The sequence below is a fragment of the Macrobrachium rosenbergii genome, chromosome 22 (assembly GCF_040412425.1).
Source record: "Macrobrachium rosenbergii isolate ZJJX-2024 chromosome 22, ASM4041242v1, whole genome shotgun sequence".
Taxonomy (NCBI): Eukaryota; Metazoa; Arthropoda; class Malacostraca; order Decapoda; family Palaemonidae; genus Macrobrachium; species Macrobrachium rosenbergii.
In genome coordinates, this window is record NC_089762.1 from 4,633,357 (window position 1) to 4,648,622 (window position 15,266).

General features: G+C 44.8%; 1 protein-coding gene and 1 pseudogene across 5 annotated transcripts in view; both read left to right on the forward strand.

Moving 5' to 3' along the window:
* LOC136850553 (uncharacterized) overlaps positions 1-15,266 on the forward strand; it is a 74,121-nt gene that overhangs the window by 7,337 nt on the left and 51,518 nt on the right. The window lies entirely within an intron of this gene.
* On the forward strand, positions 2,295-2,413 carry LOC136850888 (5S ribosomal RNA; annotated as a pseudogene).

Consider the following 15,266-nt stretch of genomic DNA (forward strand, 5'->3'; position numbering starts at 1 on the left):
TTCACGTCCTCTTCCTCTAGACGTTTGTGCTCTTCCCCGAAAGTTGCGAAGAGAATAAAGTGTTTTTCGGATGATGACGCTACTCGACCCCCCTGTCGCGCTAAGGCAAGGGCTAGAGCTTCTTCCCCTGTGAGAAGGAAGTATACGCCTCTCGCCCCTTTCCTTCTCTCAGGTTCAGCCCTTCTCCCGAGAGAGTTGCTTCTCCAACGCGTAAGATTTTGTTGGGTTTGCAACATCAGCAACTGGATGATCTCATGAACCTTTCAAGATTCGAAACTGCCTGTTAAGAGGTACAGACTTTCACCTTCTCCTCCTGCTTCGTCTTCCTCGTCTGCTAGATGTTTTGGAGCTTCTCGTCTGTCGTCTAGAGAGATTGTTTAGTGGCTTCCTAATCGTCTTCCCCGATTTGAGGTGTTGGACTTTTCTCTTGACTCGCGCCAGGAGCGAGTGTCTTGCTCTTCGTGCACTTCTCACGCTTCACGCGCGCCTCACCTTGACGCCGGCGCACTTCCTAGCCATGATGCTTCACGCGCGCCTCACCTTCTGACTTGCCACGGGCGCGCGCCAGCCATGACATGACGCGCGCGCCACGCTGTGACTTCAAGTCTTGTGTTGCCACGGAGCTCAGTTGTTCGCGTCACGCCATGACGCTCAACATCTGATGTCCTCTCTTAGATAGCTTCAAGTCTTGTGTTGATATACTAAAAATTGGAACGCTCCAGTTGTACATCATGACGCACAACTACCCCGCTTCAACATCTGATGTCCTTTAATTTAGCCACGACTTCTTCGACGCGGGAGTTCCCGCTTACGTATCGGCGAATCGGAACTACTTTCACCACTCACTCAAGACCCGCCAGCTGGGGAAGAACTTCCTCTTTCGTCACAGCCTTTGGATGAAGAGAAACATCTTTCGTCTTCTTCTTCCTCTGATTATCAGACTCTGGCTATTTTACTTAAGGATCTGTTTCCTGAGATTTTTCAACCTTCGGCTCCTCTCTCTCCACCTTCGCAGTTGTCTTTGTCTTAAGGGGAGCGTTTGACGAAAAAATCGAAAAATCAAAATTTTCTGGGATATTTTATATATGGCATCATACATATCCTGTCTATCTTCTCAGAAAGTTTTATTAAAAATTTGCCATAGTTAGGAGTTATAAACAAAAACAGTAACCCTATCATAGACAAAATTACATTTTTCATATAATGTAATGTTAATGTCAGTATATCGGTAGTAATTTCCTTTAGTTAGCTATGAAATAATTATACCTAATCTCGTTATCTGGCAACCCTGTGGACCTGGCATCAGCGAAAGCCAGGAATGCAGGATTAGTCTGAGGGCAGTCGGTGGCAGTCAGTCAGTAGCAGCTCAGAGCTTGACTAAGTAAGACGTCGCTTCGCTGCCCAACCTCAGCCGTGTTTTGACACTCGCTTCATCTAGCTTCATTTTAGCGAAGTTATATTACTTTGCAAGTCTATTGTTATATTTTTTGGCTTTTCAATTATGTCATAAAAACATCAAACTGTGTAACAGCAAGTAAATAAATACACAGAGAAGCAAAAAATATTGTATATTTCAAAACTAAAGTTATCGACATTCTAACTGCATCTCCTCCATAACGAATGCACCGATCTCAATGAAACAAAAAGCAAACGAAAGCTAAATAAATTGCCTACAAACAAAGGAGCTTCCATGGGAAACAACACGAGACCCGCACCACGAGAGAGAGTTTTTTCCCGAAGGAATGTCACTTCCAAGAGAGTTAGCAAGTGACTCCTTTCATCTCCAGACTCCATTAGCAACCAGGCTTCATTTTGCACAAGCCTGGAAAGAGAGAGGGGCAGACGTTTGGTCCCTCCTACTGTTAGAGAGAGGTTACTTGATTTACTTCCTGTCTCCTCCTCCTTTGTTTTTTGTTTCCCAATTGCCATCCTGTCAAACAGAAAATTCTGTTTGACCTGCTCGAACAGATGCTCGAGCGGAGAGCAGTGGAACAGGTCTTGGACTCGCAGTTCCCCCGGATTTTACTAAAGATTGTTTCTAGTCCCAAAACTTTCAGTAGGCTGGAGACCCGTCTTGGACGTCAACAGACCGAACAACTTGGTCCGGGAGGGAAAGTTCAAGATGGAGACCTCGCAGTCAATACTAGGAGCCCTTCATCCCGGGGATTGGATGGTATCTTTGGATCTCCAAGATACTTATCTTCACGCCCCAATTCATCCACGTTCGATGAAGTATCTCAGGTTGTCTTGGGGGACTAGACGTACCAGTTCAGGGTTCTCTGCTTTGGACTCTGCACAACGGCCATACCATGTTGAAAGAACCGCTTCTCGTCCGTTCAGCGAAGTTAAGCAACGTTGGGTCTGGTCTGTACTTGGATGGGTGACCGCCTGGGAACACCAGATGCTGTTGGCGTCACATTTTGCTCCGAGGGTGTTTACACTTCTCATGAAAAACGTTGCGATGCAGTTGCACCTGTCGCACGTCAGGATCTCTCTCTACTTGGACGACTGGTTGATTGATTCAAGCGTCGTCGGAACAAAGGTATCTGGAGGACCTTCAGTTGACTCTGCAACTCGTGAAGTCCCTGGGACTTATGGTCTGTGGAAAAGTCGCAGCTGATCCCCTCACGGTCCATTGTGTCTGGGAATTCAGATGTATTCAGCGGCTTTTATAGCGTCTCCGTCGCAAGAACGGCAACTTCTATGTACGAAAAAGTCTCGGCCTTCTTGGGGAAGGAAACATGCTCGGTGAGGGAATGAATGAGTCTGCTGGGGACCATTTCCTCGCTGGAGAAGTTTTTCCCTGGGGAGTCTGCATCTCAGGCCTCTTCAGTTCTTTCTGTTGGAGAACTGGCAAAGCAAGGAAGACTTGAAAGAGGAATTGAGAATTCTTCCTTCTATAAAAGAGGATCTGTAGTGTGGCTCGATCCAACGAATTTGCAGAAAGGGATCTCCCTCAAGCTTCTGAACCCCGACCTAGTGTTGTTTTTCCGACGGGTCGTCAACAGGTTGGGGGGCAACACTAGGGGGAGAAGAAGTGTTAGGAACCTGGAGAGAGGAACAGGTGTCCTGGCACATCAACATCAAAGATTTGGCGGCTATCTTTTAGCTCTCCAATTCTTCGAGGTCCAAGTTTGCAATCGTGTAGTTCTAGTAAACTCGGACAACAACGGCATTGGATTACCTCAAGAGACAGGACGGAACACTCTCTTGTTCCCTGTTCAGCCTTGCAAGAGAGATTATTCTTGAGCCTATGCTCGCAACATTTCGATTCTCACAAGTTTTGTTGCAGGGGTCGAAAATGTTCGAGCAGACCTGCTCTGTTGGCGCCATCAACTCCTGCCGAAGGAATGGACCCTTCATCAGGAGGTTTGCCAAGATTTTTGGAATTTTGGGGTCGCCATCTTGTGGATCTTTTCACGACCTCAAGAACAGCGAGGCTCCCTCTGTAAAGCTCTTCTGTACTCGACCCGGGGCAGTTGGCGATAGATGCTCTTCTCTGGGATTGGACGGGAATAGATGTTTACGCCTTTTCCCCGTTCTAAATTCTGGGAGAAGTCATACGCAAGTTCGCGGCCTCACAAGGGACGAGGATGACTCTCATCCCCACGTTTTGGCCTTCGAACCACTGGTCTCGGAGTTTCTCTTCTGGTTGGTAGACGTTCCGAGGACCCTTCCTATGAGAGCAGACCTGCTCATACAACCCCACTTCGCGAGATATCTTCAAAATCTCCCCGCTCTGAACCTGACTGCTTTCAGACTATCGAAAATTGGTCAGAGCGAAGGGGTTTTTCTGGCCAGGTGGCACGGGCCATCGCTAGAGCCAGAAGTTCTTCATCTAACAGGATATATCTAGCGAAGTGAGCAACCTTCAAAGGTTGGTGTAGAAAGAAGGGCTTTTCCTCTTCCTCTATCACTGTGAGCCAGGTTGCGGATTTTCTCCTTTACTTAAGAGAAAAACTCAAGTATAGCAGTTCCGACTATCAAGTGTTATCGGAGCATGCTTTCGACTGTTTTCAGACACAGAGGATTAGATTTGTCTGACAATAAGGACCTCCACGATCTTTGAGCTCTTTCAAGACGTCCAAGGTTCCTCAGCTAATTCCTGCTGCTTGGAACTTGGACGTAGTGCTCAAGTTTTTGATGTTTAGTCCTTTTGAGCCCTCCACTCTGCATCTCTTAAGGATGTTACTCGAAAACGGCATTCCTCATTGCTCTGGCGACGGCGAAGAGAGTGAGCGAAGTTCGAGACCGTCATGTGGGCTTCAAGGAACACGATGCTGTCTATTCTTTAAGCCCTTAGTTCTTGGCTAAGAATGAAAGGCCTTCTAACCCTTGGCCTAGACACTTTGAAATTAAAGGTTTAGCAGACCTTATTGGACAGGAACCTGAGGGAGTTCTATGTCCAGTTAGAGCTCTCAAGTACTACCTTAAAAGAACACAGGACACTCGTGGTCCCTCGGATAATTTATGGTGTTCTGTGAGGCAACCAGTTAATCCTATGTCGAAGAATGCACTGGCATTCTTCATTAGGGACGTCATTAAGGACGCACACTCTAGTTGTGACGACTCCAACTTCAAGTTGTTGAGAGTTAACGCTCACGAGGTGAGGGCAGTTGCTACCTCCATGGCGTTCCAGAAAAATATGGTACTCAGTGACATTCTCAGTGCCACATTTTTGGCGAAGTCAATTCGGTGTTTGCCTCACACTCTTGGCAAGATGTTTAGGTAGCATACGAAAATTGCTTTTCGCTGGGACCATACATTGCTGCTTCAGCAACCTTGGGGACAGGGGTAACTCTGATCCTATCCTGTTTAGGAGGTTTTTTAATTGTGTTTTTATGGTTGTTGGGTCGACTACTGGAGGCAGTCTTCCCAATCCTTTGCAAACTAACGCTTTAGGTGTTGGTTAGGTGGTTAGTAATGCTCTTTTGTCCTCTTTGTATGGTCTATGATCTAGTCACATTGTGGTCACGCCCCGTTGACAGATCATCTAGAAGTCGCCAGCTATATAGGTCACTACCTCGCTGGGGTCTCTAGTAAAGCAGAAGCAGACTAGAGTGACAGTAACCACTCAGTCAGCTACGCTATCAGATAAGGAACCAAAATAATTTTATCAATAATTGGTTTTTTCCCTAATCTTGGCTGTCTCTACCCCCCTCCAAAGGTGGTATTCAGCTATATATATATCTGACAGGTAAGTCTCATGAACAAAATGATATTTTAATGATAAAATAAAGTTTGTTCATACTTACCTGGCAGATATATATATTCATATTGCCCTCCCTCCTCCCCTCAGGAGTCAGTGGCGTTAGAAAATCTGAATAGAAAATGGGAATGGTTCCTGATACCCGCCTCCCAGCGGCGGGAATGGGTACTAACCACCTGCCCGGCCACTGCGTGTGCCGCGAATTTTGAAATTCTGTCGGACTTCGGAGAATACAGCTATATATATATATGTCTGCCAGGTAAGTATGAACAAACTTTATTTTATCACTAAAATATCATTTTTCTTTTAGATGAAAAACAACTCTCTTGCAACATGTAAACCCAGTTTCTTCATCTCAATACTCACTTTGAAGCTTTGAGTGAGTAATCATCAACTTCATCTCTCATTTTCTCAACAGTGCTGGTTTTCATTTATATCATTACACTTTTGCGGTATCCAAAGTTCTTTTTTGTTACCATTGAACCATTGTGTTGATTATCTTGGTTTACCCATCTCTTTATTTTGTTGTGCAATGAGTATTACCAGTTACTGTTTTGAACCATGTTATGAAAATCCTACCTGGGTTTTATCCTGGTTTGTGCAGGGGATATTATGTCCTGAATCGATAGGTAGTCTTTTTAGGTCTGCTGCCTTTTAAACCTGGTTTTGGTTTTTGGGAAGCTTGGAGGCACTCAGTGTTGAGTATTAGAAGTATACCTTTTTGTACATAGGTACTTGTTAGTTACCCATCACTGGCTCTACAGGGTATTGGCACAGTAACCCTACCCCTCCTTCTGTTGAAGGGGGGCAGCCTCCAAAGGTACCTCAGCTATCTTGTTGATGAGGATCTCGTACCTGAGTGATAATCCTCCTGAGGCGGCATTAATAGCCTATAGATTGAATTCACAGGTTAAAACAACACTTGTTTTGTACAAAAGATTTTTTTACTAAGTAGCCTTTAAGGGTTGGCTGATTTCCACTTTGCCCACCTTTTTCAAATGTGGGAATCAGATGTATAATGGAAAGGTAAGGTTCATTTCAAAAATATAAATACTTAATTTAAGATTTATTTTTTAAATACTGGATCATGTAAGATCAGCTTTATACTGTTACACAGCCCAGCTCAGAGGACTCTTGTACTACAGACCTGCATAGAGTTGAAAGCCAAAATTAGCCATTGTCTCCTATTCTTTTAGCAAGGTGCATGGTGTAGTTCTGTTTTGGTTAGCCGAGCACTCCATTCTGAAGACTGGCTGAGAGTTTGTTGTTTAGCACACCAGACCTAGTTACAGTCTGATATTCAACAGACTTCCTGACCTGGTCAGCTGAAGCTTGATACAGTAAAGATATTATTGCAATACACTCCCTGAACACCTGAATTAGCCCTTAATCCCACTAGCCCGAACAACTCTCAACTACCCATCCCACTATAGTGGGAATTTTAACAGCCAGCGTTACCAACGCTGCAGGTAAAATCTGTCACTTGAGCTACCATAACAAACGGTTGGCAACGCTGACACAGGTGTGCGCCGACACGCCCCATTTTTGTCAATTGCTTTTTGTTCGCGCTGCTGGAAGGTTGTTTCCTTCTGCAGTGCGAGGTTTTAATCCTATTGCCCGACTTCTCTTTGTATTTTGGACTTGTGGTGAAGACCTGGATTGGATTTAATGGTTTTTCTCCTGGATTTTCTGGATATCTTCGACGTGGAACGTCTTTTGGATTTGGACTCGCTGGTTCCCGGTCTCGATTGTGCGTCACGGACTTTTCACCTTCTACTACCGTGCCATCAGCTTCGACGTCGGCCTCGACTGCCTACGACGGTGGACTCTGGCGCTCATCGCTTCTTCTTCCTGCAAAGACGGATGAGTACCTTGAGACATGATAGACATTCCGTCAGGTATGTAGGAAGGTTATTTGTGATGTCAGACTCATTGCGATGAGTGTTCCCATTGGAAGGCACAAGAGAGGGATGATTACATTCGTCATCGCAAGTCTTTGGCTCGTAACGGCGGCAGACGTCGGTCAGATTCTCGTTGCCTCAGTGTCTCAGACTTCTGCTACAGATCAGTTGATGGATTTAGCGAGTTCAATGGTAGTCAAACAGATAGAGGATAGGATTGCAATTAGTAAGGAAAATTCAATAGCTAGTCTTCTTCAACATTTCTCAGATAGGGATAATAGTAGTAATAGGATGTTTAATTCTTTTTCCTTTTCAGCTCCCCTGCCTGTTCCAGAACCAGCCCTAACGGGTGCTGAGGGTAATGGCAGAACCGCAAGCCTCCGAGTGGGTAGGTCTGCCGGCCCCCTCGGCGCGGAGCAGGCAGTGAAGGATTCCCCCAACCCCCTTGTAATATTGATAAATGTAATGTTGATAATGTTAGGATCAAGATCTAGGTGTGATAAAAGAGGATAGGTTTGGTAGTGAGGAGAAGGTTTTAACGGTGCAGTGTCGTTCTCCTGAACGGGTTCTGGTTTCGGGTTTGAATGGTTTTTGTTGTGCTCTGACAAGAGTTTCTCCATCTCTTCTTTCGATCTGGCTCAGTCTCAAGTCAATGTTTCAGTTACGTGGGGCAGAATCCTCCTGCTTTCGCTTCTAACTCACTTCCTACTGTTTTTTTTTTAAATCTCCTACTGTAGTTTCCCCCTTCCCTGTATTTTCTACTCCTCCATTTAGTAAGGCGGATTATGGTGTCCTTTCGGCTTCTAAAGTAATTTGCGGGACCTGCAATTGGCTGTGGCGGGTTATAAGACGGATGGCGGGGTTTTTCGATGGGTATAGACCTTTGGCGAGAGGATATATTTTTTTTTCTCGAATGTTTTCTCTAACATTAGAGAGTATGTGACACAGTAGTGTCCAGAATTCATGTCGGATATGTTCTCAGGATTATTTAGGGAGGCCAGATTCGGTGTGCCTTCTTTCCTTTTTGTTCTAAGTTTTCTTCTTCGTTATCTGTCGCTTCATCTCCTGCTCCCACATTCTCTGTTACCCCCTTTTCAGTCTCCTCTTCGGCCCTTTCTTCTTCTGCTCCGGTCTTTCCTGCAGCTTCCGCATCTTCCATTTTCCCTCTTCCTTCGATTTTGGTTTTCCTCCTCCTCTCAGGTAACTTTTTATCGTCAGCTATTCCTATGCCTCCCGCCTTTTCCTTCCTCAGTACAGTCTTCTCCGGTAGGAGGAGCTTCCAGACAGGCGAAGACCCTGTTTCGGCAGATTTTGGCCGCAGGGGTCTCTTGTTCCATCTGTTCGGGTATGAGCAACCCCTTGCTTTCGCTTCATGCGGCTGTCCCGATAGCATCAGGTATTTCACAGGGTCTTCCCGTCGATTCCAGTTCGGGTTTGCGCTCCGCGGTTTTGTCAGAGCGTGCGGTACCTTCTTCGAGTGGTCCACGGCTTTCATCGCCTGCATTTTCCGTGGCGGTAACTCAGGCTAGCTTCTACCTCTTTCATTCTCTCTCCTTCATCTTCTTCCGTCCCTCTACAGCGGTTTCGTTTGCGCATCCTCCCCTAAGATTTAACAATGTTGGTTTGGCTACTCTCACTCGTCTTCCCCTTGGTAATAATGGGGAATCGGCTCTGGTTTTTTTATCGGTTTAGCCTTCTCTTCCTGGCGGGTCCAACAATACGGATTCAGCTCCGGGTACCCGATTAGGTGCGGGTGCGCAGCATTCTGGTTAGGCTGGTCCGATTGCAGACTCTTCATCGTTGTCCGGGGCTTCGTCCAGTGCCTCCTCCTTTATCGGTCTTAGACCGTTCGGACATTGTGAACAGGATTCTTATCCGTAGGTGCAGGAGATTCTGGCGAACTTAGAATGTCCTCTTGCCAGCAGTACGATTACGAACACAGGCTTGAGTATGTTACTTCATCGTACCCTCAAGCAAGAACTCCGGACCTCCCGATTTTGAGGTTTTTATGACACTAAACCAGCTCCTGCCTCTTTTTCGTGTTGGCTGGTTTGGTTCGATCGGGTTAGCCAGGCTTTGGAGGAGGCGGATGTTCGCTTAGCATTGGTAGTTGCTTCTAATAGACAGCACTCTTCTCTTCTCTCTCCGAGTAGGACGACGTACGCAGTTCGAGGTAATCCTTCGGCCGGTGTCAGGTTGCCCCCCAACGAATCGGTTGAGGCATTCCTGTTTAAGTCTCCGGTGTCGTTTCAGCTCGTAGGGTCTTCTCTTAGGGAACAGGTGCTTGGGGGTATGTGTTGCGCAATCAGACTGAGGCTCTTGCGCATTCTTTCTGGATGCGGTTCAAGTTATTATAATGCGGGTTCTAAAGAGTGACGGCCATGTCCCTTCGGATCCTTGGCTGTTGGCAGCCTAATTATTTTCTCGAGGGGTTTGGCTCACCAGGCGAAAGCTTTGGCTTCGTCTACAACGTTTGGAGCAGGAAAGTCGAAATTTCTATCTTGGTCATCTTCCCCCTCAGTATCCGGACGTTCATAAGAGGGATTGCTTAGAACACCATTAGCCTTAGCTAATTCTTGTTCAAGGATGATGACGTAGCCAGTATGATGAACATGGTTTCTTCTAACTCATGCCTCCGGTGTCGGCAATTATGCATCGTCGAGGATACAGTGTGTTGAAGTATCTAGATGATACAGTGTGTTGGAGTATCTAGACGATACAGAGCGTTGAGTATCTAGACGATACAGAGTGTTGAAGTATCTAGACGATCGTTTAACTGGCCTCCTCTCCAGAGGAGCTAGTAAGAGCGAGGGAATTCTATGGAATTCATAACATATTCAGGTAAGCGGATTCTCTCTCTTCCTCTGAGGGTTTTCACAACCCTAGAGAGAGCCAATCGGTCCTTCACAGATAGAAGGGTTCCTGTCCAACAGGGAATGGCCATTACCAGCTTGGAGAAGCTTCTTAGGGAGAATGTCTCTCTCTCTCTCTCTCTCTCTCTCTCTCTCTCTCTCTCTCTCTCTCTCTCTCTCTCTCTCTCTTTTAATTCCAGGGTCTCGTGTCCGAATGCGCTCTCTCTTCAGGTATGTCTCAGGAATCGCTGGGACTTCCACAACGAGAACGCTGTTATAGTCGGGAGCGATTCTTGCCTGTTGGATCGTTTGTGTTAGTCAGAAATGCATCTGACAGGGGTAAGGTCTATCGACTCCCCTCTTCCTGACGTTCATCTGTACACAGATGCCTCAGATCAAGGTTGGGAATCAACCTTGGAGGAATCCAGGCCTCGGAACGAGAGTAGTCAATAAATCTTCGGGAAAATCAATGCTGTAAAGGAAACCCTCAGTTGTTCTCAGTCTTAGTGCGCTACAGAGTAGTGGCTATGTTTAGCGACAGCGTAATTGCCGTGTCGTATCTGAAGAACTCGGAGGGGAACAGGCTCACAGAACTCAATACTATACTATAGCACATAGTCCTGAGAGGGTGCGAAGAACAAAAGTGTCTCTTCTTCCCCAATTTATATCGGGAGTCTCAAAGTCTGGGCAGATTCGCTAGGTCGCTCTCGTTCAGGTATTGGGGGGGAGAGTGGACTTTGACTCTGGAGGTAATATGTCAAGTTCTCCGGAAGTGACCAGCAACTGTCGACTTATTCGCGACATGATTAAACCATCGTCTTCCGGATTATTTCTCTAATGGTATCCCCCATTTCAATAGTCACCAAGGTGATGTTACAAGTTGGAATCACATGCAAGTGTACGCCTTTCCTCCATCCGATCTCATTAATCGAGTAATAGGGAAATTACGGGAGTGTCAAGATGACCTGGACTCCAATAGCTCGCCATAACACGCTTGGTTTCCGGAACTCCTAGAGCTCCCTACGGAAGTTCCGTTGTCCCTACCAATGCGAAACTACTACTTCTCAGACGACCGCATTCTTTCTGTTATTTTCCAAACCCTCGCGTGCTGGACCTAGTTGCAAGGCAACTGTAGAGAGAGCCGCTAAACAGTCCGGACCCCCTAAAACTGTGCCTAAATAGTTTTCTTTTAGATTAAGTCAACCCGTAAGCCTTACCAGGTTCAGCTAGAATGGTATAGAAGTTAGTGTCATAAGGAAGGTCATTCCATCTCTTGACCTTCCATAGCCAAAATAGCAGATTTTCCTTTATTCCTCCGGAAAATCAAGTCTTTCAGATTCGGCCATTGCTGACTACCGCTCAACGATTAGCGGTATATTTAGTTTCCACATTCCTGAAGTTTCAAGTAGTAAGATAATCGTTGAGTAAGTTCTTGTAAGATTGAACGTCCTGTTTTTGCCGACTCGGCCGCCCTTATTGGGATTTATTGGAAGTATTTCAATATTTATCTTGCTTTCCCCAGCCTTTGAACCTATTGAAACTATAATGTTAAGACACTGAGAAGTTGCCTTTTCTTACAGCTTTAGCTTCAGCTAAAGGGTTGGGTGAGCTTCAGGCAGTTTCTAGGTTGGGTTCCTGTGCGAGAATGATATATATTTGTCTGTCTTCCGGAATTTGCGGTGACGACAGAGTCGGAGGTTAAAACTGCCTCGTTCGTTTAAAGTTCTTTATCTGCAATTGTTCATTACTGGTGATCCAGCGGAGATACCTTTATGTCCGGGGGGAGCATTAAAGTCTATTTATCAAGGGTTGCGAAACTCCTTCCGCTTCCGCACACACTTGTGTCTCCTCGAATCCTTCCCGTCCACTGTCAGAGAATGTGATTAGTTTCTTTCGGAGGGCTTCTCAGGGTTGTTCTTCGTCGTCTTTAGCTCTGTATTTTCCCGACCGCACAGTATTTGGAGTATGTCCAATTCATCTTCCTTTCCCAGGAATTATTTACTGCCGTCTATTGTGGAAGCAGCTACTTGGAAGTCCGCCCGGCGTCTCAGTGTTTACTCATTTTACTTAGTGATGTTCGATTCGCCTCACAGCGTTTAGCGGCGAAGTCTATTATGTAGGGTGCGTTCATTTAGCTGAGGGGGTATTAACGCGGAGGTTCGGAGGGTTATTCTCTTAAGGGGGTTTACACGGTCAACGGTTCGTCGAACGCGGTTCGCAGACCTGTGTTTGAAGTGATGTTCGAATGTGTGAATCGGGTATTTGGTTGTCGAACACATTGCCAAACGGTTTGAAGAAAGTCTGTTCGAGCCTGACTTTGTGGGCGGGGCTTCATTGTCCACAATCTGTTTGAATGTGAGAATGCGCGTCGAACATCAAACTTCAGTTTATAGTTGTAGTAGTAACAACAGTAGCAACACCAATGACTCCGAGATCATGAGATGTCGCACTATTTTGCTCGTGTAGCAGCGAAGTCTATTATCTAAGGTGCGTTCATTTAGCTGGGGTGGTATTCGCTTAGGGCGGAGGGTTATTCTCTTAGGCCACGTTATCGGCGAAGTCTATTTTCTAGGGGTGTTTATTTAGCTGATGCGGTAGTCGCATAGTGAAGAGATTCTTAGGTTAACCAGATAGAGGAATTCCTTTTAGTCTTTAGAATTCTTAGGCAACAGTGATAATATAATCACATGAACTTAGGTTTAGTACATTTTAAATATCTTAGTCTTTGATAGTTTCCCTACGAGAGTCCAAGGGGGTACTCTAGTAAGCTAGGCTATTTCGTCGGCACCGAGATACTTCTTTGCTCGTCGATCGTCGGACCTTATCCGGAGGATCAGCGGCTCGGCACACTGCTTCATTTCCCTCCATACATGAGAGGCTATGAATAGCCACATGGGAGGTCACCGTACTCCTCCATACATGAGAGGTTCTGAAGAACCACATGGGAGGTCGATGGACTGAGACAATACGGACCTGACGGGCGATCAAAGTACTTTCCATCATGTCTCATCACCAAAAGCAACGATTGATAAGGTGAGTGTTTAACGAGATAGGTATCCTAGCCGAGAGTACTGACCTGACTCGATCAAAGTACTCTCCAACAGGTCTCTTCTCTGAAACCATTGATTGATATGGTGAGTGTTTGGCTAAATGGATATGTTATGCAGAGCAGATTGGTGAGCTACCATCTCTGCGGTTGTCAAAGGGGCGTGCAATAGAATTGATCCCTCCTCCTCTAAATGTTGTTAATCGGGCTAATTCAGGTGTTCAGGGAGTGTATTGCAATATGAAGTTTTCATAATAAAACTAATATTGTAATACTTACCTGAACACCTGAATGATTCCCACCCTCCTTCCCCACGTCAATTTTGACCTTGAATAAAGCAATTGACGAAGATGGGGCGTGTCGGCGCACACCTGTGTCAGCGTTGCCAACTGTTTGTTATGGTAGCTCAAGTGACAGATTTTACCTGCAGCGTTGGTAACGCTGGCTGTTAAAATTCCCACTATAGTGGGATGGGTAGTTGAGAGTTGTTCGGGCTAGTGGGATTAAGGGCTAATTCAGGTGTTCAGGTAAGTATTACAATATTAGTTTTATTATGAAAACTTCATGTTTTATGTCCAGCTGGTTCTCATGAACGAAGCAAGCGTGACCTAAAAGAGAATTTTTAAAGAGAGTTATAAAGTTTTAACATTTGGGTTATCCATTTGGATCACAGTACTTGAGTTTTATGCATTTCCATATCTATAGGCATGATTCTTTTATAACCCCATCAAACTTACTCCTCTTGCCAGTTCAACTTACTCCACGAATTGACATCTGCTGGGACTTGTCAAGGGAATGGTTTATGGAACTGCCCCCTTTTTCCTCTTATCCATACCCCATTCATACAAGATCAAAAGTAAATGGAATAGTGGCTCCCATGCTTTATAAGGAGTTATTCATTGGTTGTTGTTAGTCTTAAAAGTCACAACTCATGGAATTTACTTACTTCAGGCTGTGTTCCTTTTTTGACACATAGTTAGTCCAAGATCTTCTGTCCTCCATATATCTCACACACTTGGAAGGCTGCATACCACAGTACCCTGATGTAGTATAACCTCATTACAACAAGAAGCTCCTCTCACATCAGTCGTTACTTTGGTATATGTAAACGGATAGGGTTGTGTCAAAACATTAAAATTTTCACAAAATACTTTTTAATATAAACCAATCAGTGAAGTAAAATGACCCACCAACCAGCCACATACTTTTAGTTTTCTGTAAAAGAAAACTATTGTGCAGGCTTTGTCCTGTCCGTCCTTACTTTTTTCTGTCCGCACTTTTTCTGTCTGCCCTCAGATCTTAAAAACTACTGAGGCTAGATGGCTGAAAATTGGTAAGTTGATCATCCTCCCTCCAATCATCAAATGTACCAAATTGTAGCCCTCTGGCCTCAATAGTTTTTATCTTACTTAAGGTTAAAGTTAACCAAAATCGTGCTTCTGGCAACGATATAAGATAAGCCACCACCAGGCAGTGGTTAAAGTTTCATGGGCTGCAGCTCATACAGCATTATACCAAGACCACCCAAAGATAGATCTGTTTTTGGTGGCTTTGATTATTTGCTGTAGCGGCTGTACAGAAAACTCGATTGCGCTGAAGAAGCTTCAGCGCATTTTTTACTTGTTTGCTCTCGATCTAGGCAATACATACAGGAAATGAGTAAACCACCACTAAAGATGCTGTCCTTTGTGCTTGCATGGCTGGCCAGCTGAGGGTCTTCTTTCCCCTCTTATTCATGTGGAGTGTGTTTGAAGGAGTTGACAGGAGGAGAAAGGGTGTAAGGAAAATGATGAGTTTGTAATGGAAACATTTTTGTTTCAAGAAAACTTAATATTAATTCTCATGTGCTGAGGCTAGTTTTAGTAAAATTTAGTGTATTTTATTTTATTTAACAGTACAGATTTCTCTGTATTGCTGTGAAATTAGTATGTAGCCTAATTGTCAATGATGTCGTACAAAAAAAAAGAAAGTGTCCAGAATTTTGAACCCACCTGTATACTGTATTAGATTCATATTCCTCATTTTGTTTTCCCTGGGTAGAGAATTTACAAAAATATAATCAAATGTATTCTTGTCATGTGTGTAAAATATGGACAGAAATATAGTGAATTAAATTCACTCATCAAATACAGTGACATCTCCAGTTAATGGACTTCAGCATAGCAGATTTCATGACTTAATGAACTCGCCTGAGCCCGATAAAAATGATAAAAACGCTATGTGCTTAAAAGATAAATCCAGTAAATACAATAGGGTTA